At 54.2% G+C, this 26,755-nt stretch overlaps 1 protein-coding gene across 3 annotated transcripts in view; it reads right to left on the reverse strand.

Annotated features, from left to right (window-relative positions):
- The window catches only part of NOL4L (nucleolar protein 4 like), a 146,538-nt gene that overhangs the window by 96,549 nt on the left and 23,234 nt on the right, over positions 1-26,755 (reverse strand). Inside the window, exon 1 of one of the 3 annotated variants that reach the window (XM_033186088.1) lies at positions 868-958. The exons of the other annotated variants lie outside the window; for them this stretch is intronic. The gene's annotated coding sequence lies outside the window, so the exon portion shown is untranslated. Of the gene's footprint in view, positions 1-867; positions 959-26,755 lie in introns of those variants that run through there. 3 annotated transcript variants of the gene reach the window in all.

Consider the following 26,755-nt stretch of genomic DNA (forward strand, 5'->3'; position numbering starts at 1 on the left):
TGAAAAAAAAATCCTCCAAAATAGGAATTTACCCCAGGATTTTAGGACCCAAAGTTCCATTGAGCTTCGTAGACCTGGATGGGGCAGAGGGATGTGATCACACTCTCCCCATAAATAAATAAATAAATACATAAACAAGGCGCTGAGGACTCAATATAGCACCTGCCTCTTCTCCACCCTTGTGCACAGTATCCAACTGTTAGCGCGTAGCCGCCGCTGCCACCACCACCACCGAGTCGCACCTGCCATCTGGAACAGGCCTCACATATTCCAAGACCTCCTTTCTGCTTCGCTGAACCTCCATCTTCTTTCAAATCACGCCGGGGACCAAAACGCACACCCCAGGCCACAGAGAAAGGTGCCTGGGACCAGCCCCTCGAACGACAGCGCTACATTTGAGGATGCCATCTCCTCCAAGCAGCTCTGAGTCTTTTTTCTTTTTCTTTTAGGTTTTGTTAACTCTGGGATGTCTGGAATGGGTGTGGAGGAAGGAATGGGAAGAGAAAGGGGCACAGTGGGCCACAGTGCCCCAGTTAGAAGGAGAGGGGCTGGGAAAATGCAGATCCGAATGACAATGACTTCTGAGGGCTGGAGAGAGGGGCACTGTTCAGCATCCCCGGCTGGCCGGACAGGACAGGGTCTGAGCCTGGCTGCAGGACTCTGGCCTGCTGGGGACAGGGAGGGGGGCCACAGGGGGGTGCTCGAGAGGTGAAGTCACAGGCCTAAGGACAACCCAGCCCCCACCCCAGGCAAGGGGCTGTCCTGCCTGGGCCTCAGTTTACTCCTGTGTGAGGTGACACCATAGGCATAACCCTTTCACCACCTCATAGGAAGTGTGTGGGAACCCAAATGATGCACAAACAGCACCTGCCCTAGAAGACACCCAGTAAAGAGCTCTGTCAGCTACTCTGGAGACCCGCCTCCCAGAGCACCGCAACCTAGGACAGGGAATCGGGAGTCACCGAGGCGGGGGTCCTAGGCGAAAGGAGGTAGCCCTGAGTCAGCCAAGCCCTGCGGGCGGGTCCCTCTCCGGCCGAGGAGGCGGCCCAGGAGCGCTAACGAGCGGAGAGCCCCAGGTGCGGGCCCCACCCAGGGCCGGGGGAAGAGGTGGGGCTGGAGGGGGAGGGGAGCGGGCCGCGCTAATGACTGTTGACAGCGCGCGCTGGGGCCGGGCTGGCCGCGCGCGCCGCTGACAGCTGCTCGGGCTGGGGGCAGGGGCGGGGGCGAGGCGGCCGCACTCTCTTCACGGCGCAGGCGCGAGCGCCACGGCGGGGAGGGGCGGGAAGGCGCGCGCGCGCCCCGGCGGGGAGGGGCGGGAAGGCGCGCGCGCGCCGGGCCGGGTTCGGAGGGCCTGCTGGAGCGGCTCGCGCGGGCTCCTCGCGGGCAGGCAGGTAATGAGAGTAACCATGGCAACCCACCAGAGGAAGTGTATTCTGCAGGAGACGTTAATCCCCTCTCCCCGGAGCTGGGACAGCCTGACTTTCCATTCTCACACAGTAATTAGATACCAGCTGTCAGTGCAGGGGGGACGGCTCCGCGGCTGCAGCCCGGCTGGGGGGGGACGCACCAACTGGGCGGGGGGGATACGCAGGGACGGGGGCGTTAAAGACACAGGGACGCTCGGCGGCGGCGGGCCGGGGCGGCTGGCCTCCCCCAGTCTCCAGGCGCGCGCCCGCTCACCTGGAGACCCCGCCCACCCCACGCGCACCTGCTGCGCGCGCGCTCGCCGGCCTCGCGTCCCCCTTCCGGCCCCGCCAACCCGCTCCCGGCGCACCTGCCCTGCCCCGCCCCCCGAGACGCTGCCCACCTGTCCTTTGTGCAGGGCGGTACCATTCGATCTTGCCAGCTCTCCTTCAGGGAGCGCCCGCTATGTGCCAGGCGCCGTGCCAAGCCTGATCTCCCGTAATCCTCACAGACCCTCCGCGGTCAGCGCTTCTGCTGCTCCCCGCCCAGGGCGCAGCGGGGTGTGGCCGTTTGCCCAGGGTCACGCAGACTTGAACCCCCCATCCCCGTGCCCATTTAACAACCAAGATACAGCGCCTCCCACCGCGTCCACATCCACATCTGCTGTGACTCCGAGGCCTCCTAACCGTCCTGGAAGACAAAACAGTCACACCGGTGGCTGGCGTCGCAGTGCACCTACTATGTGCCAAGCACTCATGGCCTCGGTTCACTTTCGCAACAGCAACCAGAGATCTGTTGCCCCAGGGTGAGGAAGCGAAGGCACAGAAGAGCTGAAGCAATTTGCCCACAGTCACAAGGTACAGAGTGACAGAGCTGGGGTTCAAATCCAGGGAGTCAGACCCCAGGATCCCAACTACTGGGCTCCATTAGTACCACCCCTGGATTAGTGGTGGCTGAAATCCAGCCCACACTACTTCTTCCTTTCCACAGTTCAGCCCACGCAGGTTCTGTCCCAGCATCCTGAGTAGCTGCCTCTCCTAGCTATACCTGAGAAATCTAAGAAGTTTCTAGGCCTAAAGCCACTGCCACAATCCGCATCTCTTTTTTATTTATTTATTTATTTATTTTTTTTTTTTTGAGACAGAATCTTGCTCTGTAGCCCAGGATGGAGTGCAATGGTGTGATCTCTGCTCACTGAAACCTCTGGTTCCTGGGTTCAAGCGATTCTCCTGCCACAGCCTCCCAAGTAGCTGGGATTACAGGCACACACCACGGTGCCTGGCTAATTTTCGTATTTTTAGTAGAGACAGGGTTTCACTATGTTGGCCAGGCTGGTCTTGAACTCCTAGCCTCAAGTGACCCGCCTGCCTCAGCCTCCCAAAGTGCTGGGATGACAGGGGTGAGCCACCACACCTGGCCCACAACCCTCATTTCTGTCAGGCCTCTCAGAAGTTCCTGCTGTCAGTGCAGGCAGCTGCTTGGAAGTCATTCTAGGCCACTCCCTCCATTTCCCAGGTAGGGGAACCAAGACCATTCAGGTGCAAGGCTGGCCCAAGTCAGAGATGGCCTGGGAGAGCCTTTGGGGGACAGGGAGGGTTCATTCCCCTCAGGCCTGGCTGTGCCCCCTGCCCCCCACCCACAATCAGTCCCAGGGTTGGGGGGTACACACCAAGGAGGGACAGGAAGTGTCCAAGAAGCAGAGCCAGCTCTGTGTCCCCAGTGGCGGCGGGTGTCTGGGGCAGGAGGAGGCTATCTGATCCCTTCCCCACTGCCCCGGCCATGACCTCCTCCCTCCCTCCCTCGATCCCTCCCTCCCTCCTCCCTCATGGCTGGGGTAGCCAGCACCCTGGGCTGCAGCTGAGAACCCAGTGTTCCCCAACCCCGCCAGCATTCCAGTGGGAGGAGGGGTGGGGGGAGGCTGCGTCCAGAGCTTTAGGGACAGGGGCATCCCTGGGGCTGCTCCACCCTGGGAGGGCCAAGGCCAGGCTGCCTCCAACCTCACCGTTTCCTGCCTCCGCTCTCCCCATCTCTCAGTAGCAGAGCTGCCTAAATTTGGCTCCAGGAGGGAATGGGGGAGGCAGCGGCAGGCGGGTGCCGTCAGAGGCCAGGGCGTCGCTCCCGTCTAGCCGGCTGGCATTTTTGCTGTCTGGAGGAGGGCAGGGGGGCCCGGCAGCCCTCTCCCGGAAAGGGAGATGTTCGTACCTTCTGACATACACTGAGTAATGTGCAAACGACATGCAAACCGAGCTTCAAATCAGCATCTCAGCCAGGGAACAGCTTGAGAGCTGCTTTTGGGATGAGAGCAGAAGGACCAGAGCCCAGTGCCCAGGGGCTCCAGTGGGGGTGGGGTGGGGGGCGGCACAGAGTGTCTAGGGCTGGGCGTTGGGAGACTCAGTTTCTTGCCAGCTGTAGGGCTTTGTTCCAGTGGCTGGACCCTCTGGGTCCCAGCCCAAGGGCAGGGCCATGGCTTTCTCTCCCTGCTCCAGCAAAGCGCTGGGCACACCCTGTCACGTGGTTAAGCACGTGAGTTCTGCAGCCATCCTGCCTAGGTTTGAACCCTGGCTCTCCACAGGCCAGCTGAGTGAATTCCTCAACCGAGCACCCAGGAAAGCAGCTAGTGGAACTGGGTGTCCGTTTTAGAAGAGCCACTTCCCTTCCCTGGAAGTTGGGCATGGGGGCATGACCTGAAAGAACCTGGGCTTTGGAATCAGATCTGGATTCCAGGCCTGGCTCAGCCAGTGAAACTCTCTGAGTCTCACTCCCTTCATTTTGGGAAATGGGTTCAGGATCTCAAGGTCAGCTGTGATGTCCACGTGATGACCTTGCACATGGTGGGCACACACAGGCCTTCCCATGGTGCAGCCTCACTGCTGTCTGCATTCATGTGACTCCTAGCTCCATCCTGTCCCATCACTCCTCTTCTCTTTGCTCTTCTGTCCTCCTTTTTCGTCTCTAGATGTAAATTTCTTGCAGTCTTTTTCCCTTCTGTCTCTCTACTTAACTGGTGATCTTGGAAAAGTCATTGCCTCTCAGAGTCTCAGTCTGCACATCTTCTAAATGGGAGTAAATGAGCGGTGGACAATGAGCCCTGTCTGGGGCCTGGGGCTCATCTTTACAAGACCGCCCACCCATCATTCCAAAGGGCCATCAGGGGCGGGCTGTGCCCTCAACTCTATCAGGCATGGCGTGTTGGGGTCTCCACTTCTCAGTAACTCTGTTTAACCCCAGATAACTGCTCTCCTGCCCCTCGGCCAGGGCTGATATGAGCTGAATCCAGCTTCCTGCCACCCAAAAGCCACTTCCTGCCGAGCTGATACCAGAAGAACTTGTTTTCTGTGCACAGAGCAGTCCCTGATGGGGCAGCCACCAGCTTGCCTCGGGTGTGAACATTTTTTTCCATTTGCCGGTCTGTCTGCTGGGCTGGGCAGGGGAGGCTGGGGACTCTGACCCCTTCACCTCTGCACCTGCCTGTCCTGCCCTGAGGTAGCCTCCGGGCCCACCAGCCATCCCAGGAAGGGTGCCAAGTGTCCCTCTGGGCCCAGACAGACATGTGTAGGCCATGACACACAGTCACACACACACACAGTCAGTCTGACAGAGCCCCTGTGGCCACTGGGTGTTTGGGCAAGGACTCAGGGAGAAAATGTGTGACTGTCACACACAGTTAAGGTCACAGAGACACGGACATAGCCTCACACATGCAACCATCTGCAGTCCTTGGACAGGCTCACACACAGTTACAGGCCCATAGCCACGCTCAGAATCCCATACCACTCCACACAGCTTCACACATGTACATAGCAACTTCCTCCCAGCGCCCCCACACCTGCCCAGCACTGACCTTCCAGATGCGTTCACTGATTCAACAAATCCTTTTTGAGGATCTTCTCTGTGCAGGCCCTGGGCTAACCCATAATCAGAATGACTGGAACAGGAACAAATAATTAGCTGAGCTGTGCTGTTGCCTCCGTTTCCCCACCTGTGAGATGGGGATCCTAGCCCTCCCCAGTGGGACTGTCATTGTTAGGAGTGAATGAGTGGAAAGCCCTCGGTCCATGTTTGGCCCATAGAGAGTGTTGTCTAAGTTCCACGCAGAACACCTGGCATACATTATCTCCCTGAGCCCTTGCCCAAGACCCCAGCAGCTGGGGCCATCGCCCCCATTCCTCAGATGAGGAAACTGAGGCTCAGAGAAGAGACCCACAGTCTGTAGGTTGCCCCACTGACCTCGTGTCATGCCAGAGTGCTGCTCCAACCTGCCTCACCACCCTCTCCACACAAACACACACACTCACACTGTTCCCTCTGGCTGGAATGCCCTTTCCACCTGCATACAGCATGTCCAGCTCCTCCGAGCTGCCTACTTACACTTCGGTGAAATGGGGATACTACCCCGTGTCAGCCCGTTTATATCCCTCAGGGCACTGAACTTTAAGAGCCAAGAGTAAAGACCGTTTTGTCCTGTTCTCTGGCACACAGTAGGTGCTCGACAACTATTTCAAAACTAAAGGACTAAGCAAGTGGCCTCACGGCTACTGAGGACGGAGTCTGGAACTGAATGCAGGGCACTCTGAAGCTGGAGCTCACTTCTACGCTATTGCCTTTCTCATGCTACTAGCAGGCACTGAATGTGTCAGTGAGTGAATGAATGAATGAAACCAAGATCTCAGGATCCCAGTCAAATGCTCCCTGAGCTTCGTTTCCTGGTAGCGTGGACATGAGCCAAGCTCCAGCCACCCTGGATGGTGACGGGGCTGATGGGCCGCCTGAAGCCGGCTGTCAGGAGCTCGTCTGGCCACAGCCGCCAGCAGGGGAGACCAGCTGGCGGTGCAGGGTCCATCGGCCCAGGCCTGGAATCTGAGCTGCCCTCAGAGGCCCAGCTTCTCTTTGGGCCCCCACAAACTGGCCTTTGTTCCTGGGCCGGCCAAGGCCCAGCAGCTTGGGCTTTCTGTCTGCCCGCGGCACCGGCGCTGAGCTGGTGGGGGTAAATGGGCCAGCCTCTGCTCTGTCCATGCCCAGGACGTCGCTTTAGGACTAAATGGAGATGTAATTTTCTATACAAATCCATGACAATTTAGATGGAGTGATTGTAATTGGCTTTTCAATGGGGGTTTTGTCCAGAGCTGGTGGCTAGAACTGGGTGGCCTGTTTGAGGCAGGCTCCATTTAAATGACAATAAAGCAATAATATTGAGGACTCTACAGTGCCCAGCACTCCTCCCAGCCCAAGTAGAGCCTCATGTTTATGGATCTGGTCCTTCCCTGGGGCTGTCTGGATAGGCGGGTGGTGGGGGGCACTGAGCCCAGGAGACGGGTGCCCACATCTTTGGGCTTTGGGACACAGAGCTTCAGAACGGCTGGGGTAGGGTCCCGTGTCCACTGGCTTACCGGCACCCTTATTCCTGACACTCTCACTAACTAGTGCCTCCTGGGGCTGGCTGCTAGTCCAGGTTTCGGGGGCACCAAGACAATGAGAGCTGCTCAGGCAGGTCAGAGGGAGAAGGCTACAATGGCCAGTACAGCATGATGTTTGAGAGCATGACCAAGAGATGACCAACAGCCAGACAGCCTGGGCTCAAATCCTACTCCACTTCTTAAAAAAAAAAAATTTTTTGAAACAGGGTCTCGCTGTGTCACCCAGACTGGAGTACAGTGGCAGGATCACAGCTCATTGCAGCTTCGACCTCCAAGGCTTAAGCAATCCTCCCACCTCAGCCTCCCAAGTGGCTGGACCATAGGCATGTGCCACTATACCTGGCTGATCTTTTCATTTTTTTTGTAGAGACAGAGTCTCGTTCTGTTGCCCACGCTGGTCTCGAACTACTAGGCTCAAGAGATCCTCCTGCCTCAGCCTCCCAAAGTGCTGGGATTACAGGTGTGAGCTACTGTGTTCAGGCCCTACTCCACTTCTGACTCACCTCTTGAACTTTAGCAAGTTACTTAACCTCTCCATGCCTCAGTTTCCCCAGCCATAACATGAAGCTGCAGTGAAGTTTTTGTGAAGATGAAACACCTTAATAGTGCGTGGCATGTGGAAGGTGCTATATATAAGTCATTGCCGTGATTCATTCCAAGCTTTAGCTCTGGTGTCAGGGTGACCTTGGGCACGTGACTTAACCTCTTTAAACCTCCACTGGCTTCTCTTTAAAATGGGGCTTTTAGGAGAACCGACCTCACGGGGTTGTGAGGATTTTAGAGAATGCAGGAAAGCGCTGAGCACACAGCCGTGCTCGATAAACACGAGCTCTCTTGCTGGGGTGCTCTTGCCTTGAGGAGCTCGCCAGCGAGTGATCATTACCATGTCGAGTGTGCGGGAAAGGGAAGAGAATAAAGCTCGCGGGAAGCCACCACGGAGCTCAGCTGGCTCTGCTGTCAGGGGATGCAATAGGAAAGAACGATCCAGAAGGCCCTCGGGAACAGGGCAGGGAGTGGGGCTGCGTGAAGGAAGGCTTCACAGAGGAGGTGACATTTGGGCTGGACCTTGAAGGATGAGTGGCACTTTTGCCACCAGAAAGGGTGATACCCAGCCTGGCCAACATGGTGAAACCCCGTGTCTACTAAAAATACAAAAATTAGCTGAGGCCAGGCGCAGTGGCTTACGCCTGTAATCCCAGCACTTTGGGAGGCCCAGGTGGGTGGATCACTGAAGTCAGGAGTTCAAGACCAGCCTGACCAATATGGTGAAACCCTGTCTCTACTAAAAATACAAAAATTAGCTGGGTGTGGTTGCAGGCACCTGTAATCTCAGCTACTAGGGAGGCTGAGGCAGGAGAATCGCTTGAACACAGGAGGAGGAGGTTGCAGTGAGCTGAGATCGTGCCATTGTACTCTAGCCTGAATGACAGAGCGAGACTCTGTCAAAAAAAAAAAAATTAGCTGGGTGTGGTGGTGCACACCTGTAGTCCCAGCTTCTTGGGAGGCTGAGGCACAAGAATCACTTGAACCCAGGAGGTGGAGGTTGCAGTGAGCCAAGATCTCACCACTGCACTCCAGCCTGGGTGACACAGCGAGACCTTGTCTCAAAAAAGCAAACAAACAAACAAACAAAAAAAACAGGGGCAGGCACTGTGGCTACAAAGTCAACAGGCAGACCTGGCTGCCTTCTGAACGAGTTATTTGTGCCTGTGAAAAGGGTGGTGGACAGGGAGCCTCTGCTGAAGGTGCGATGTTAAGATGGCCAACAGCCTGTGCAAAGGCCCTCAGGCAGGCAGGCGGCCGGCACCGTGGGCAGCGGTGAGTGGGATGGTGGGGAGGCTGTGCTGAACATGCTGGAGGGACGGATGGGGTGGCGGCTGTATTCACGTGAAACAGGCAGCCATAGAGGGATTTTAAGCAGGCGGGTGACACCATCCAGAGGATATTTTTAAATGATCCCTCTGATTGCTTGTGGAAAATGGGCTATGGAGAAGAAGGGGTGAGAGAGAGGCAGGGAAGCCATGAGGAGGCAGTTGGATCACTGGGGGAGAGAAGTGGTTAGACCCAAGGTATAGCAGGGCCCAGGAGCTGCTGGAAGGATGATGGGAAGGCAGGGGGTGGGTGGAGAAAGGAAGGGGAAAGGAGTACTAAGAGGCACGGGGCCTTTGAGGCGTGGTGAGGGGCTGTGTGCAGCTGGTACCCGAGCAGGGTTGGTGAAAGGAGATAGCAGAAGAGAGGTGAGGGCCGCCTCCCACCTCCCTACGCCAGGCTAAGGCTCTCCAGCTTTGTCCTGAAGGCAGCGGGGTGTCAATAAGGATTTTTCTCCAGGCAGGAAAAGACCATGCTGAGATTTGTGCTTTTGAAGGATCATTTTGGCTCAGGGTAGAGGGGTGGGAGGTGGCAGGTGGGCGAGGCTGGAAGGAGAGAGGCAGGAAGGGAGGGTGGTCAGTGGGGGCTCAGAGGCCTCAGCAGGCATCCTGGCCAGCTCCCAACTCCAAGAGCAATAAACCACTTTCTCGGGGATCTAAAACCAACCCCAGGTCACAGAGCTTGTCAATGGCAGAGATGGATCCCACCCCGGGGTGAACCTGAAATCCAGTGCACTGTTCCCCTTTGCCATCATCAGCCTTGGTCACTAGTAAAACCCATCACAAATAGCTTTCCATCACGACTCTCAGCCAAAGAACCCGTACTATGACACCAAGGGGTGAGTACTATTATTATTCCCATTTTACAGATCAGGAAACTGAGGCTAAGTGACCTGCCTAAAAGCACACAGCTGGGAATTGACAGCCAGGTTCAGATCTAGGCAGTGTGACTCCAGACCCATACCACAGGTCCTAAGCAGTAGGTCTCAGGCCACGTGGGGTCTATGGATGTATTTGGGGGAACCTACAGAGGTTTATTACAATTTGAGTTTGTTGCTGATACTTAAAAGTTGGGGCTGAGCATGGTGATGCCTGCCTGTAGTCCCAGCTACCCAGGAGGCTGAGGCAGGAGGATCACTTGAGCCCAGGAGTTTGAGGCTGCAGTGAGTTATAATAGTGCCACTGCACTCCAGCCTGGGTGACAGAGCGTGACCCTGTCTCTAAAGAATAAAATTTTTTTTTTAAATGGGACTTTTCATGAAATAAGAAAAACGTGAACTTTGGACAGGACCACTTGATATTGACAACCCCAAGCTCCAGTCCTTGAACTTTGCCCATCTTTTGGGGCCATTCACAGGTGTGCGATGTCAGGTTGACATCTCCAGCATGGGCCTCTCCTCTGCCACTAGACAGCCGACTGGACACATCTGAAAGCAAGTGTGTGTCTAGGGACCCCTGGAGAGCCAGGGAGCACATCCATCCACTCATCCAACAAGCATTTAGACCCCCTTTGCCCACCTGCCCACAGTCCTGGCCACCATCACCAAACTTCCTCCCCCAGAAGGTTTCTCCATCTCCCTTGCTCAGGCCAGACACCCTGAAGGCATCCTTAACAGCTCACTGGTTCTCACAGCCCACATCCTATCCATGGGCAAGTTCTGTTGGCTCCACTTTTAAACTATATCCAGAATGCAGCTGCATTCTCCGCTGTCCCAGGGGCTGGAGGTGCAGGGAGAGGCATGTGCTCTTAGTCTAGCATGCTGAGTCTCAGTTCCCTTGTCTATAAGAAGGGTGGGCTAGAGCAAGATATTTGGATTCCCATTATTCTTGTGTCCAGATTTTGGAGCTAGGAAGAGCCTGTTTACAAGACACTTAGCTTGTAATTCTTTTTTTTTTTTTTTTTTTTTTTGTGAGACAGAGTCTTGCTCTGTCGCCCAGGCTGGAGTGCAGTGGCATGATCTCGGCTTACTGCAACCTCTGCCTCCTGGGTTCAGGCAATTCTCCTGCCTCAGCCTCCCAGGTAGCTGGGATTACAGGCAGGCACCACCACGCCGGGCTAATTTTTGTATTTTTAGTAGAGACGGAGTTTCACCATGCTGGCCAGGCTGGTCTCGAACAACTGACCTCATGATCTGCTGGCCTCAGCCTCCCAAAGTGCTGGGATTACAGGCATGAGCCACCGCGCATGACCTTTTTTTTTTTTTTAGGCAGAGTTTTGCTCTTGTTACCCAGGCTGGAGTGCAATGGCGAGATCTCAGCTCACTGCAACCTCCACCTCCTGGGTTCAAGTGATTCTCCTTTCTCAGCCTCCTGAGTAGCTGGGATTACAGTCATGCACCACGATGCCCGGCTAATTTTGTATTTTTAGTAGAGACAGGGTTTCTCCATGTTTTTATTTATTTGTTTATTTTTTGAGATGGAGTTTCACTCTTGTTGCCTAGGCTGGAATACAATAGCGTGATCTCAGCTCACCGCAACCTCTGCCTCCCAGGTTTAAGCAATTCTCCTGCCTCAGCCTCCCGAGTAGCTGGGATTATAGGCATGTGCCACCACACCCAGCTAATTTTGTATTTTTAGTAGAGACGGAGTTTCTCCATGATCAGGTTGGTTTCGAACTACCGACCTCAGGTGATCCACCCGGCTCAGCCTCCCAAAGTGCTGGGATTACAGGCGTGAGCCACCACGCCCGGCAAGGCTGTAATTCTAATTCCCTTCTGGCCTGGGCAGGACACAGGTGGGACACAGGAGGAGAGCATGGGTGTTGGAGGCAATGACAGTCTTGACTTTCAACTCCCTGGGTCAGGAGCTCCCTGGGATGGAGGCTGTCTTGTTCACCATTGCATCCCCAGTATCTGCCAGAGCTGACCACAGAGTAGGTGCCCAGGAAACGTGTGCTGAAAGAATAAGTGATGAACGAGTCCTCCTGGTCCTCCAGAGGGACCTTGGGCATTCACTAACTTTCAGAGGGACTTGATTTTCCCATCTGAGAAACAGGCAGGACAATCTAATGCCACTGCCTTGCTTCTCTGTAACAACAGACATTTACCATGCGCTTACTGTGTGCCTCACCCTGCTCTAAGTGCTTTACATAGATCAACTCATTGACTCTTCACTCTAGCCCCAGGAGGTTGGGACAACTCTCTTTTATGGGGGAGAAAAGTGCAGCCCAGAGAAGAAAGTGACATACATGCCCAATGTCACACAGCACGAAGCACCTGAGCTAGAGACCAGCCCGGGCAGCCTGGCCCCAGAACTCTCATTCTTTCTTGAGAGAGGATCCCACTCTGTTGCCCAGGCCAGTGTGCAGTGGCTCAATCATGACTCACTGCAGCCTCAACCTTCCACGTTCAAGCGATCCTCCCACCTCAGCCTCCCAATTAGCTGGGACTACAGGCACAAGCCACCATGCCCAGCTAATGTCTGTATTTTTTGTAGAGATGGGTTTTCACCATATTGCCCAGGCTGGTCTTGAACTCCTGGGCTCAAGCCATTCTCCCACCTCAAACTCCCATAGTTCAGGGATTACAGGCATAAGCCACCATGCCTGGCTTTCTCATTCTTAAACAGTGTCCTAGGCTGCCCCTCAGGAAGAAATGAGGTTTGGGAAGCCTGCCCCAAGGAAGCACCTGAGTTGCAGGTGGGGACATACTGGGCAGGACTGCAAGCTTAACTATCCTTCCATGGCTCTGTACTGCCCGTCAAATGCCATCCAAAAACTCATGCCTGGATCTGAGGCCCCCGGAAGCAGCTCCAGCCATGTCTCCTCCTCCTAGAGGTCCTAGCACAAACCTGACATTCCAGCCTCCCTGGCTGCTTCTCCTCCCATGAGCTCTGGGGCAATCCTGCCTCTGTGCCTGGACACACACTGTCCCCTCTGCCTGGAATGCCCAGACCTGAGTGGTTTCATTCAAATGCCCTCTCTCTCTCCACAGGAATCCTTCTCTGACCTTCCCCCAACCCCCAACCCAACATGTCTCTTGCCTTCAATTTCCTGTAACACTTTGCCAACAAGGGTAATAATAGCCAATGTGTATTAAACACTCCTGATGTACCAGTAGGCACTATTGTCAATACTGTTTTACAGATAAGGAAACTTAGGCACTGAGAAGAGAAGCAAGTTGCCAAAGGTACGTGGGATGGAGTCAGGACTGAACCTACATCTGCCTGACAAATTGCAAAGCTAGACTTCTAAGCCCCTAAATCAGACCACGTCTCACTGGCAGGCATACAACAGATGCTCATTCAAGACTCCCTAGTAACTGACTGCCTTTGGCTTCCACACTTAATTGCCTTTTGCACACTTAAGTATGATCTTAGAGATTCTCCAGGGTAAATTTGCATTTTTCTGGTAGTTATTTCAGAAGTGGTCGGAGACACTGTCAAGGCATGGGGGCTGAATCAAATGGTGAAAAATAAATAGGATCACAAGTCGGATAGATCATGTGAACTGAGATCTCTGTAAAGTGGGGATTTTAATTCTGATCTTCGGGGTCATTACGAGAGGATGCACAGTGCCAGCATACACTGAGTGCTCAATATACAGTAACCACGGTCATTACACGAATGGCTCACTTTCTAGACATTATTGCCGGGAGTGAAAATTGGTTCCCTGTCTGTGGAGGGCAATGTGTATCATCTCCAAAAGCACATGCCCTCGGACACAGCAATTCAACTCCTTGGTATAAACTCGCCCATGCTTGAAATGGCCATCTATGTTCAAGGATGTTCACTAAAGTCTTGCGAGAGCAGAATATGATAAACAATCCAAATGTCCGTTAACAGGGGACTGGATAAGTAAATTACGGTACATCCATAAAATTGAATACTACACAGCTGTAAAAAAGAAGGAGAAAGTTCTTTATGTTCTGACATACTTATGCACTGACAGCACACAGATTTATTGTTCAGTGGGAAAAACAACCTGAAGAATGTAAGAGCTAAAACTATAAAACTCTTAGAAGAAAACATAGGGATAAATCTTTGTGACCCTGGATTAGGCAATGACTTATTAGATATGACACCAAAGGTTCAAGCAATAGAAGAAAAATTAGACAAATTGCACTTCATCAAAATTAAAAACATTAGTACTACAATGGACACCATCAAGAAAGCAAAAAGACAACTCACAGACTGGGGTAAATATTTGCAAACCATGTATCTGATAAGGGACTTGTATCTAGAATACAGAAAAGTTACAAGTCAATGGTAAAATGACAAGTAATACAATATTTCTAACGGGCAAGGATCTGAATAGATATTTCTTCAATAGAGACATACAAATGGCCAATAAGCACATAAAAAGATACTCAACATCATCAGCCATCAGGGAAACGCAAATCAAAACCACAGTGAGACGCCACTTCACACCCACCAGGATGGCTCTAATAAAAAAGACAGCTAATAAGTTTTGGCCAGGCCTAGTGGCTCATGCCTGTAATCCTAGCACTTTGGGAGGTCGAGGCGGGCAGGTAACTTGAGGTCAGGAGTTCAAGACCAGCCTGGCCAACATGGTAAAACCCTGTCTCTACTAAAAATACAAAAATTAGCCGAGTGATTGCCTGCACCTGTAATCCCAGCTACTCGGGAGGCTGAGACAGGAGAATTACTTGAACACAGGATGCGGAGGTTACAGTGAGCCCAGATTGTGCCATTGCACTCTAGCCTGGGAGACAAAGCAAGACTCCATCTCAAAAAAAAAAAAAATTAATACAGTATTATAATAATTTAAGCTGGGCACGGTAGCTCATGCCTGTAATCTCGGCACTTTGGGAGGCCAAGGCGGGTGGATCACGAGGTCAGGAGTTCGAGACCAGCCTGGCCAACATGGTGAAACCCCATTTCTACTAAAAATACAAAAATAGGCCGGGCACGGTGGCTCAAGCCTGTAATCCCAGCACTTTGGGAGGCCGAGACGGGCGGATCACGAGGTCAGGAGATCGAGACCATCCTGGTGAACACGGTGAAACCCCGTCTCTACTAAAAAAAAAAAATACAAAAAACTAGCCGGGCGAGGTGGCGGGCGCCTGTAGTCCCAGCTACTCGGGAGGCTGAGGCAGGAGAATGGCGTGAACCCAGGAGGCGGAGTTTGCAGTGAGCTGAGATCCGGCCGCTGCACTCCAGCCTGAGCGACAGAGCGAGACTCCGTCTCAAAAAAAAAAAAAAAAAAATTAGCCAGGCGTGGTGGCAGGTGCCTGTAATCCCAGCTACTTGGAGGCTGAAGCAGGAGAATCACTTGAACCCGGGAGGCAGAGGTTGCAGTAAGCCGAGATCATGCCACTGCACTCCAGCCTGGGTGACAAGAGAGAGACTCCATCTCAAAACAAAACAAAACAAAACAAAATAACACCTTTTTTGGCTGGGCACAGTGGCTCATACCTATAATCCCAGCACTTTGGGAAGACAAGACGGGCAGATTGCCTGAGGTCAGGAGTTCGAGACCAGCCTGGCCAACATGGTGAAACCCAGTCTCTACTGAAATATACAATAATTAGCCAGGCATGGTGGCACGTGCCTGTAATCCCAGTTACTTGGGAGGCTGAGGCAGGGGAATCGCTTGAATCTGGGAGGCGGAAGCTGCAGTAAGCTAAGATTACTCACTGGCTCTCAGTCGGAGGATGAGCTTGGTTGGTGGCTCTGAGAGCACAGGAGATCCCCTGAGGAATCCCACTTTACAGTGTGCCAACCAAGCCTGCTCACAACCATCCTCGGATTCCTCACACAGGCCCTACCAGAAGGTTTCAGCACCACCCCATTTCCACCAGTAAGTCCTGTGGCGCCCCCTTCAAAACAGGCCTAGAATCAGCTCACTTCTCACCCCACCATGGGCACCATTCTGGTCCAGGCCGCCACCCTCTCTCCCTGGTTCACCTGGATCACTGCAGCAGCCTCATCCCAGCTTCCACCCTCACCCCCGACCCCAGTCTGTACCCCACACAGATCTGTGCTCACCCCTCATCACTCACCCCCACTCCTAGGGCTCCAGCCCACTCCACTGGCCTTCTCCTGGTTCTACTCACCAGGCACTTCCTGCTGCAGGGCCTTTGCACTTATCCTTTTCTCTGCCTGGAATCCTCTCCCACCAGATCCCCACATGGATGTTCTCTCACCTCCAGTGGGTCTCTGCTCCCATGTCTCCTGGGGAACAGGAGGCCTCCCCACACCTATCTCAAGCAGCAGCCCCCAGCCCTAGCCCCATTCTCTGCTTTATTTTTCTATATATTGAACATTTACATGTAGGGTTCATGGTCTGTCTCCCCACTCCTGAACATATAGGCTCCACGGAAGATGGGATTCTGTTTCTTTCCCTAGCACCAAGAACAGATCAATGCACATTGTAGGTGCTTAGAAATATTTGTCAAAATAAAACAGGGTCTTATGAAACTGTCACAGACCAGAGGAGGTTAAGGAGACATGACAACTAAATGTAACGTAGTATTATGATTGGATCCTGGGACAGAAAATGGACATTAGGGAAAAACTAGTGAAATTTTAAAAAGTATGAGTTTAGTTAATAGTGATGTGCCTGGATGGGTTCCTTAGTAATATCAAATGTTAACCACAGGGGAAAGTGGGTGAGGAGTAGACAGGAACTCTCTGGACTATCTTTGCAACTTTGTAACTGTAAATCTAAACTGACCCTACAATAAACCATTTACTGAAATGTTAAGAATGTATTCGATGTGGCCGGGAGCAGTGGCTCATGCCTGTAATCCCAGCATTTTGGGAGGCCAAGGAGGGCGGATCATGAGGTCAGGAGATCGAGACCATCCTAGCTAACAGAGTGAAACCCCATCTCGGCCGGGCGCGGTGGCTCAAGCCTGTAATCCCAGCACTTTGGGAGGCCGAGGCGGGCGGATCACAAGGTCAGGAGATCGAGACCATGGTGAAACCCCGTCTCTACCAAAAATACAAAAAATTAGCCGGGCGCGGTGGCGGGCGCCTGTAGTCCCAGCTACTCAGGAGGCTGAGGCAGGAGAATGGCGTGAACCCGGGAGGCGGAGCTTGCAGTGAGCCGAGATCACGCCACTGCACTCCAGCCTGGGCGACAGAGCGAGACACTGCCTCAAAAAAAAAAAAAAAAAAAAAAGAAACCCCGTCTCTACTAAAAAAATACAAAAAATTAGCCAGGCGTGGTGGCGGTGCCTGTAGTCCCAGCTACTGGGGAGGCTGAGGCAGGAGAATGGCGTGAACCTGGGAGGTAGAGCTTGCAGTTAGCCAAGATCACGCCACTGCACTCCAGCCTGGGCAACAGAGTGAGACTCCATCTCAAAAAAAAAAAAAAAAAAAAAAAAAAAAAAGAATGTATTGGATGTAAGTGAAAATGAACAAACAGGCTCAGAGGTGAAGGCACTTGTCACAGGCTGCACGGCCAGATAGAAAGTGGCTCATCGGCAGAGATGCCCAGCAAACACCTCCCCAAGAGAAGGAGGCTCTTGTCACTGAAGATCCATTTCTTTTGCAATGAAAGACAGTGTTGTGTTGGGGGAGGGTGGAGCTTTTCTTCCCAAATATCACAGGAGGCTCAGAAGCTTCACTGAGGATCCACCCCTGGTCCTGTATCACTCAGAAGCAGGCACCCTCTCCTGGGAAACCCCCCAGGAAATCCTCCTTTTCTCCTTGCCTCCCAGGAGGCCCAGAGGGCCTCGATGAGTCACAATACTGTTTGTCAAGAGTCATTGGCCCTGGAGCTCAGGATCTCAAGCCAGGTCATCCAAATCAGGGTAGGGGACAAGGATGGGGGGCTAGGGAGACCAAAGGTGGTCCAGGAAGGGAGGAGAAAGGGACAGCTAATTCATCTTGAGCGCCTACTAGGAGCTGGCATGGGGCAAGACATTTTAGAAGTATGTGACCTCATTCCAGCTCCCAGCCCCAAAAGGCTAACTTTAATTACTCCTGTTTCCCCACTGAGGAAACTGAGGACTGGAAATGGATCCAGTAACAAAGTAATGGAGCAGCCAAACTGGGATTCGGGCCTCCTCTTAAACCCCGCTCCGTGGCCCCCCGCACCCTGACCATGCTGGTTTCCCCCAACCACATCTGCACCATGTGCCCCCTCTCGGCACCTGGCCTCTGCCCAGGCTGCTCCTTCTGCCTGAAACACCCTTTCTTTCCTGGTGTACGTTAACTTCTACTTGATCTTCAGGCCTCAGCTCAAGTGTTATTGCCTGTTACGGCCTGAATTGTGCATCCTCCAATTCATATGTTGAAGTCCTGACCCCTGTTAATGTGACTGTATTTGTGGATAGGACCTTTTTTAAAATTTTTAAATTTCTTCTGAGAGTGAGTTTTGCTCTACTGCACAGGCTGGAGTGCAGTGGAGTGATCGTGACTCACTGCAGCCTCAATTTTCTGAGCTCAAGTGATTCTCCTGCTTCAGTCTCCCAAGTAGCTGGGACTACAGGCATGTAACACCATGCCTGGCTAATTTTTTTTTTTTTTTTTTCATAGAGATGAGGTCTCACTATGTTGCCTAGGATGGTCTCGACTCCCTGGGTTCCAGCAATTCTCCTGCTGGGTGGAGAGAGGGAGCTGGCAGGCCAAAGCAAGAGACGCTGCAGCCTGAACCAGAGCAGGGGCAGTGGAGGGGCCACCGAGAACCAGTGCATGGGAAGGTGATCTGATCGCAGATGGAAAAAGTATATTCTTTCTTGGGTAGTGTGTCCTATATCTCCAGATGTGTAAACTGAGGCCAGATCACAACAAAGTGCTAGGATGTCACAGGAGTGACAATGCACCTGGTCAAGACAGAGCCTTTCAAGACGTGACTAAGTTAAATGAGGTCCTTAGTGTGGCTGCACTCTAACATGACCGATGTCCTCATAAGAAGAACAGATTAGGACACAGACATTCACAGAGAGACCATGAGAAGACACAGACAGAAGTGACTGTCCACAAGCTAGGAAGAGAAGCCCCAGAAGAAATCAACCTTGCTGACACCTTGATTTTGAACTTCCAGCCGCCAGAGCTATGAGAAAATGTCAGTGATTTAAGCCACCGGTCTGTGTTACTCTGTCATGGCTGCCCAAGCAGACTCATTAGGTGGCCTCCGAGAAGCCCTCCCTGAACCCCCACTCCCAAGCTGGGACCCTGTGAATGCTGTGTCCTTCATGGTGCCTCTCATGACCACAGTATTCTGTGTATTTCTGTGACCATTTGGTTAATGGCTGTGTCCTCCATAGATGGTGACAATCACAAGGGCACAGACAGGATCTGCCTTGGTCTCTGCACACTGTCAGGTGCATAGTGGGTTCTCCCTGAATATGTGCGGAGTGAGATGAGAAGGGAAGAGCCAGAGAGGCTCTGCGGCCTCGGGAGCTCTCCTGCCTCCCTCTGTGCCTCTATTCCCCGACCAAAACAGCACCACCAAGGCTTCTGGGACTTTTGAACTTCAATCCTCTTCCTCAGCAAAGATTTCCTTTCGGGGGGTTTCCCTGGAGCCCCTCAGGTCTGTCAGGCTCGGTTTTGTCCAGTGACTTTAAATCAAATCCTTGCTGAAAAATGTGAAACTCATTCCTGAAGTCAGCAAAAGACAAGGTGCCTCGTCCTCTGCTACTTGTGTCTGTCTTTCCTTGAACCCTGTTCTTCCCGATCCCCCATTCCAGCCCTGCCCAAATCCTGCCAGCTTGGGCTGCACTCCAAACTTCCCTTTTCCAAGTGCTCATCCCCAGGGGCCCAGAGACTTGAAGTGGAGGCTCGGAAAGGGGGAGAGAGTGACCCAAAGTCACACAGCCGAGCAGAAGCTGGTTGATCTGTGAATCTCAACTCTGGCCTGGTCCCGTCTCCAGGCGTATCAGCGAAGGCATCTGGTGACACAAGAGTCCTCAGCCCCAGGGGAAACTGCTCTACTTCCTCCATTCATTCCACTGGGCAGGTCTGATCTGAACTGAGGTGGCCCTGGCAGAGATCCTGGGTCACCGAGAGCATGTGACCTGCCCAAGGCCACACAGCCGGTTCATAGTGGAGCCAGAGCTGGAAGTGCCGGAGCCACAGTGGCTGGCCACACAGACACCTTGCTCCTTCTGCACCAGCGACATGACTGCAGGAGGCAGCCTGTGTGATATTGATCAAGCTCCTGATGCAAAGCAGGGTGGGAAATTCTAGGAATCAGGTAGACCCCATTTTAAATCCAGCCATGTGATCTCAGCCAAGGAACTCTGTCTCCCTGGGACTTTTCCTCAGCTGTTACAGGGAGTTAACTGTGTCTACCTGGTGGGGATATGCGTGGGTTGAAACAATGTTTGTGAAACCCGTAACACAGAGCCTATCCACTACACAAAGCAGGGTCAAACTGCTGAGCTCATTGCATAAAGTGGGGTCCATCCTCACGCATCCCCGCCCTGGCCAGGGAGCAACCTCCCTGCCACCGTCCTGCCCTTGCAGTCCCATTGCCCCTGCAGTCCCACTGATTTGAGTCCAAGCACCAAGCCTCCTTATCACTTTATTCTGATGGTGCTGAAAGTGCTCAGTGTAGCTAATTAGAACTTTCTCAACATCTTCTCGGTCTCTATTTACTGCTTATACAGAAGAGACGCTCTGGAGGCAGGAGCCTCCTCGGCCTCCTGTGCAGCAAAGTCAGAGCAACCCCAGCCAGCCTCTCCGAGGCTCCTCAGTTGGGCGTGCCCAGTGCTCCAGCAGGGAGAGGATGGCGGAGGGCTCTACCCACTGCCAAGCTCTGCAACCTCAGGCAAGCCTTTAATGGTGGGCAGGGGGCAAACTCAGACAATGACCAGTTCCTTCTAGCGCTAAAAATGAATTTCGCACACCGGCATTTGCCTACACATGCATCAAGTATCTCTGCAAGGACAAGCAAGAAACCAGTCACAGGGGAATCTTCTGGGAAGGACGCTGAATGGCTGGGGGAAAGAAAAGTTTGTATTTTTAAACTTTTGCATTTTAAATAATGTGAGCACAGCCAGGCGCAGTGGCTCATGCCTATAATCCCAGCACTTTGGGAAGCTGAGGCGGGTGGATCACTTGAGCTCAGGAGTTTGAGACCAGCCTAGGCAACATAGTGAAACCTTGTCTCTACAAAAAATATAAAAAGTAGCCAGGCGTGGTGCCACGCACCTGTAATCCTAGCTACTTGGGAGCATCACTTGAGCCTGGGGAGGTGGAGGCTGCAGTGAGCTGTGATCATGCCACTGAACCCCAGCCTGGGTGACAGAATGAAACCCTGTCTCAATGTAACAGTAATAATGTGAATGTACTGTATATTTAAACAAAGTTGAAATTTAAAATAATAAAATCTAGATTTCAAGTGAAGGGATTAAAATCCCCAGCTTCCCGAGTTTGTATGACCTCTCTTAAGGGATTCCCAGTGCTGCTGCCCTGGGTCATTGCTGCTGACAACTGACAACTGGTCACAGAGGAGCTTGGCTACAAGAATGAGCCCAGTAAGGGTCACTTCACCTTATGGGCCTCAGTTCCTCCTTACGATCAAGACAGCTGCTGAAATCCACATCGTAATCTCACCCTGATTTGCTGGTCTCTTCTTTTGATCAGATCTGGGGAGGGCATGAAACATTCTGTCATGGAGGCCCTAGGGTGTGTGTAAGGGGGTGAGCTCACAAAAGTCCAAGGGGCCTCAGCACCCTGAATGAGACTATTGAGGGTATCACCCCTGAGGCCCTCTTGTTTTACCGATGAAGAAACTGAGGCACAGATCTAGAAAGGGACTGTATGCTGAGATCACACAGCTGGCTGGGTACACGGCTGCCCCACCACCCCGCACCACTCATCCCCTGACAGCCATAACCAAGAATTCCAGCTGCACCGGCAGGTGGAGGATCTGGCCTGACTGTGGCCCTTTCCTCTGACTGGTGGAGCTGGAGGGTCAGCGGTGCTGGGGCTGGCTGGGCCTTGCAGGCTGTGGTATGGAGTCTGGTCTTTGTCCTAAGAGCCCCTGGGGAGCCACTGAAGGGTTTTAGGCTAGGAACTGATGATGTGTGATTTATGTTTCAGAAGATCGCTCTGGCTGCTGGGCGGAGAGAGGGAGCCGGCAGGCCGAAGCAAGAGCCGCTGCAGGCTGGATGAGAGCAGGAGCAGTGGAGGGGCCGCTGAGAACCAATGCAAGGGAAGGTGAGCCGATCGCAGATGGACAAAGTATATTCCTCCTTGGGTAGTGTGTCCCGTATCTCCAGATGTGTAAACTGAGGCCAGATCACAACATGATGGGGCCGTTGTAGAAGAGAGTTGTAGCGTGGCCATAATGCCATGATTCCAGATCACTTCCTCCAGGAAGCCTTCCCTGGCCCCCAGGTATCCCCCACGGGACTACCCTAGGTCATAATCATCGGGTTCTGGATTTCTGTCTTTCCCTATTATGAAGGCAGGGGCCACTGCTTTCCTTTCTGGACTCCCAGTGCTCAGCAAACAGCCTGGCACATAGTAGGACCTCATGCCTCAACCTCCCTTCCCTTTCCTTTTCCTTCTATCTCCACACCCCTGCCCCAGGTCTTGCATTCAGGTATCCCCAAAGCCCAGCCCAGATGCTGGCACGTAGTAGGTACTCAGTAGATGTTTCTTGAATTGGATTCTCTTCAGGTCAGAAATCTAACACACAGTAGGAACTCGACAAATGTTCAGCCCTTTCTCCTCAAGGGCAGAGTCAATGACAAATTTCCCAGAGTCACTGGGAGCTCTCTTTGTTACAGGCACTGCTCGGAGCACTTGAGGTAGGACTGTTATTACGTTCATTTTGCAGACCAGTAAATGGAGGCCTACACCGGGGAGGGAATTTGCCTGGACCACACAGCTGTCAAACAGTGGAGCAGGCATTGCAACCCAGGCCCCCAGGCGCCAGGACTGGAATGCATGGCCTAGTTCTGAGGGCCCAGTGGCTGCCACTGTTCCTGGCACTTAGTAGGTACTGAGGTGTGTCTGTAACAGGCCCCAGAAGGACACAGTCACCTCCAAGCTGGCTGCTGCCCTCCTCCCAGGCGTGGGCATCCCTCTCGCCTGAGTGGGCAAAGCTGTCCCAGGGGGCCGCTGCCAGCCTGGGCCTGCCCAGGACCTGCCGCCCACGCGGCCTCCCTGAGCCACCAGCAGGCCAGCAGTGTGGCCTGCCCTGGGGTACTGAGCCTCCCTCTGCCTCCAGGGTGGCCCAGACAAAGGCGGCGGTGTGCCCGGCCCCCTGGCATGCAGGCTGCCTTCTTGTCCTCCTCTTCTCGCTCCAGGGCACTCGCAGAGGTTCTTTTCACAAAGGAGCTGGAGGATGGGGGGCAGGGCTGGGCAGCCCCAAGGCAGGGGAAGGGAGTGCTGGTAAGGCCACACCCTGCCAGGTCTGACTCCTCTCCCAGCCCTCACACTGGCACCCAGTGGGCACCAATCGTGGCCTGCTGAATAATGACCTTCTGAGTACTGAGTGTGGCCGGGGTGGGGCCCTGGCACATGTGGACGCTGCTAATCCTCCCGACAAGAGATGGGGTTTCACACTTAGGCTGGGGAGGGGAGCGTGTCAAGGCAGCTATTATTTCCCCAATGTAGTCAAGAGGAAACTGAGGCTCAGAGAGGCTGAGCCACCTGTCTAAGGTCATACAGTTCAAAGTGGGGCAAACTTGCCCCCCACCCAGGTCTATCTGATTGCCACAGATGGCATGCTACCTGCTGCCCCAACTGTCACCTAACAAACAATTAATAATAAAAAGAGAAACAATGAACATTTAGCAAGCATTTAATATGTGGCAGGCACTGTGCCTAAAGCATTACCTATATTATGCGATTTAATCCTCACAACAACCTTGTGAGGTAAGAACTGTTATTATGTCCATTTCATAGATAAAGAAACTGAGGCCAGCAAGGTGGGGCAATGCACTGAAGGACAAACGCAAGAATTTGGTGGAGTGGGTTTCAACCCAGCCCTCCAGAACCTGCACGCTAAACACAGTTCTATCTTGGACGGCTGGACAGGGGGATGGACAGAATGACAGATGGGATTGATGATTGATAGCTATGCCCCATGTGCACCAGGCCTGAGGCTGAGCACCTAGTAGGAGCTTAGCCAGCAGCGGCCACGAGAACACTAGGCATTCTCACACAGTGCCGGCTGGAGGGGCCTCATGTTCCCAGCAGGGCCGGAGCTTGGGGGCGGTGGGCAGTGTGCCTGGGCTGCCGGGGCGGCCCGACTCCCTCCGGAGCCGAGCCTCGGCATGACGGATGTGCCCGCCACCATGGGGAGCCCAGGGTATAGCAGTTGCCTGGAAACAGGCTGCTCTTGTGGCCCACACTCAGACCTTTGTCACCATCTCAAGGACCTTTTTTTCCCTCTTCCTCCTTTCTCGCTGGAGCCAGACCCGGCACGCAGGTGAGAAACCACAGCCAACCCCACCAGCAGCCCCCTGTCACCAGGGACCACGGGGGCCCTTGGAGCCTGGTTGTGGAGGGAGGTAGGTGGGTGCTGGGAGGATGAGGGGAGCCTGCAGCGGGAAGACAGCACTCCATGAGCGGCCCAGCCGAGGCTTGGAAAAATCCCGACGCTGGAATGCTTCTCTCACTGGCTTTATTCTCCCCTAGCTTCCCTGACAAAAAACGAGGCTGAGTCCTTTTTCTTAATTCCTTTTTCTTAATGGCACAATACAAGAAGCATCAGCTTGCAGAGCCAAGGGTGTGCCCAAAGGATCTGGGCAGGGCTGGGCCTCTGGGGGGCCCAGAGCAGGGGACAGGTGTGGTGCCCCCAGCACAGCAGGCACTAATTGGCTCTCATGCTGGTGGCCTTGAGAGGGGATTAACTGGGCCCTGGGGAACTGGCTGGGGACGGGGCCACGCCCCGGCCAGCGTTGGGCTTGGGGATAGGAGTGTGGGGGAGCAACCAGTGAGGACTCTGGGGTCACCCCAGCATGGCAAATCCCAGCTTTGTCTCTTGGGCAAGTTACTTCTCTCCCTTGTGACTCAGTTTCCTCCTCAATGAATGGGGAGAACCTAAAAGGGTGGTTATGAGAATGAAACAATATAATGCATGTAAAGTACCTAGCACATTAGCTGGGCATGGCGGCACGTGCCTGTAGTCCTAGCTATTCGGGAGGCTGAGGTGGGAGGATGTCTTGAGCCTGGGAGGTTGAGGCTGCAATGAGCCATGGTCATGCCACTGCACTCCAGCCTGGGTGACAGAGTAAGACTCTGTCTCAAATAAATAAATAATAAAATATCTAGCATATAGCAAGTGGTCAATGAAAGACCACGGGCGCGCTTACTCCGAGGCGCCATAGGGTGCCTGGCTCCAGGCAGGCCATCAGGACTATTCCATTCTCACTCCTAAGCACTCAGGGAGGCAGGAAGTCCACAGTCCACTCACTGGCCACAGGCAGAACTGAGGCTCCAGGAGGAATGGCATTTGCCTAGGTGACACTGGGGAGCGTGAGATGTCAGACTGACTTCCACCCACCACCCGCCCATCAGGCTTCCGGTTTCTCTATCTCAGCCACTATCTCAACCTCCCCGAATAACAGTGCTGTACGTTGACTCTGAAAATCAGACCTCAACGCCACCTGCCCCAAACCTTCCTGGGCTCCCCAGTGCCCATATAAAATCCAGGCCGACTTGCTGAGTACTAGAGGCCTGTGTGCTACAGCTCCACCTACCTCAGATTTAAATGACACTTCTGTGACTCTGCACAGGCTGTCTCCTCTACCTGGGACACCCACCCTCTGCTTAGCCCCTTAGTGAGCCTCAGCCCTAGGGTATACTGGCCAGAAAATCTCCCCAGCCCACACTCCCCAGGCCAAGCCAGGGACTCCTCCTCTGCTCCACACCCTCTCTGTAGCCCTGGGAGATCTCCTCCCCGGAGTCACCAGCCAGAAGGGAGAATGCTCCCAGCTTGGTATCCTATATCCGGAATCTCTGCCTTCCCTTGACCTCCACAGCTTCCCGGCTGGCACCCTTTGCCCTAGGCCTGGCTGCCACTCCTTTTCTCACTCAGCATCCACAGCCCTCGGCCCTCCCCATCCTGCTCCTGCGGGAGGGGCCTTTCCCTGATCACCCCAAGCCACAAGCTGACAGCCCTATTGCTCCAGGAGCTGCTGTGTTCCTGAGGAGGGCAGGGAGGGTGGAGGGGAGGGAGGGTGGAGGAGAGGGAGACTGGAGAAGGAGGGTGGAGGGGAGGGAGGGTGGGGAGGGAGAGTGGAGGGGTGGCGAGTAGAGGGGAGGGACAGTGGAGGGGAAGGAGGGTAGAGGGAGGGAGAGTGGAAGGAGGGAGAGTGGAGGGGAAGGAGGGTGGAGGGGAGGGAGGGAGAGTGTAGGGAGGGAGGGTGAAGGGGAGGGAGGGTGGGGAGGGAGAGAGAGGGGGAGGGAGGGTGGAGGGCAGGGAGGGTGGAGGGAGGGAGGGAATGGGGAGGATGGAGGGGAGGGAGGGTGGAGGGCAGGGAGAGTGGAGGGAGGGAGAGCAGGGAGGGTAGAGGGCAGGGAGGGTGGAGGGAGGGAGAGTGGGGAGGGTGGAGAGCAGGAGGGGTGGAGGGAGGGAGAGTAGGGAGGGTGGAAGGGAGGGTAGAGGGAAGGGAGGGTGGAGGGCAGGGAGGGCAGAGGGAGGGAGAGTGGGGAGGGTGGAGGGAGGAAAGTGGAGGAGAGGGAAGGTGGAGGGCAGGGAGGGAGGGTGGATGGAGGGAGAGTGGGGAGGGAGGGTGGAGGAAGGGGAGTGGGGAGGGATGGTGGAGGGCAGAGAGGGCGGAGGGAGGGAGGGTAGAGGGAGGTGGGGAGGGAGGGGGAGGGAGGGGGAGTGGGGAGGGTGGGTGGAGGGAGGAAGAGTGGGGAGGAGAGTAGGGAGGAGGGTGGAGGGAGGGAGAGTGAGGAGGGAGGGTGGAGGGCAGGGTGGGTGGAGGGAGGGAGAGTGGGGAGGGAGAGTGGAGAGGGAGGGTGGAGGGCAGGGAGGGTGGAGGGAGGGAGAGTGGGGAAGGAGGGAGAGGGGGAGGGGGGAGAGTGAAGGGCAGGGAGGGTGGAGAGCAGGGAGGGTGGAGGGAGGGAGAATGAGGAAGGAGGGTGGAGGGCAGGGAGGGTGGGGAGGAGGGTGGAGGGAGCGAGAGTGGGCAGGGAGGGTAGAGGGCGCGGGAGAGTGGGGAGGGAGGGTGGAGAGCAGGGAGGGTG

This window comes from Trachypithecus francoisi, unplaced genomic scaffold, assembly GCF_009764315.1.
Source record: "Trachypithecus francoisi isolate TF-2019V2 unplaced genomic scaffold, Tfra_2.0 Lachesis_group21, whole genome shotgun sequence".
Lineage (NCBI taxonomy): Eukaryota > Metazoa > Chordata > Mammalia > Primates > Cercopithecidae > Trachypithecus > Trachypithecus francoisi.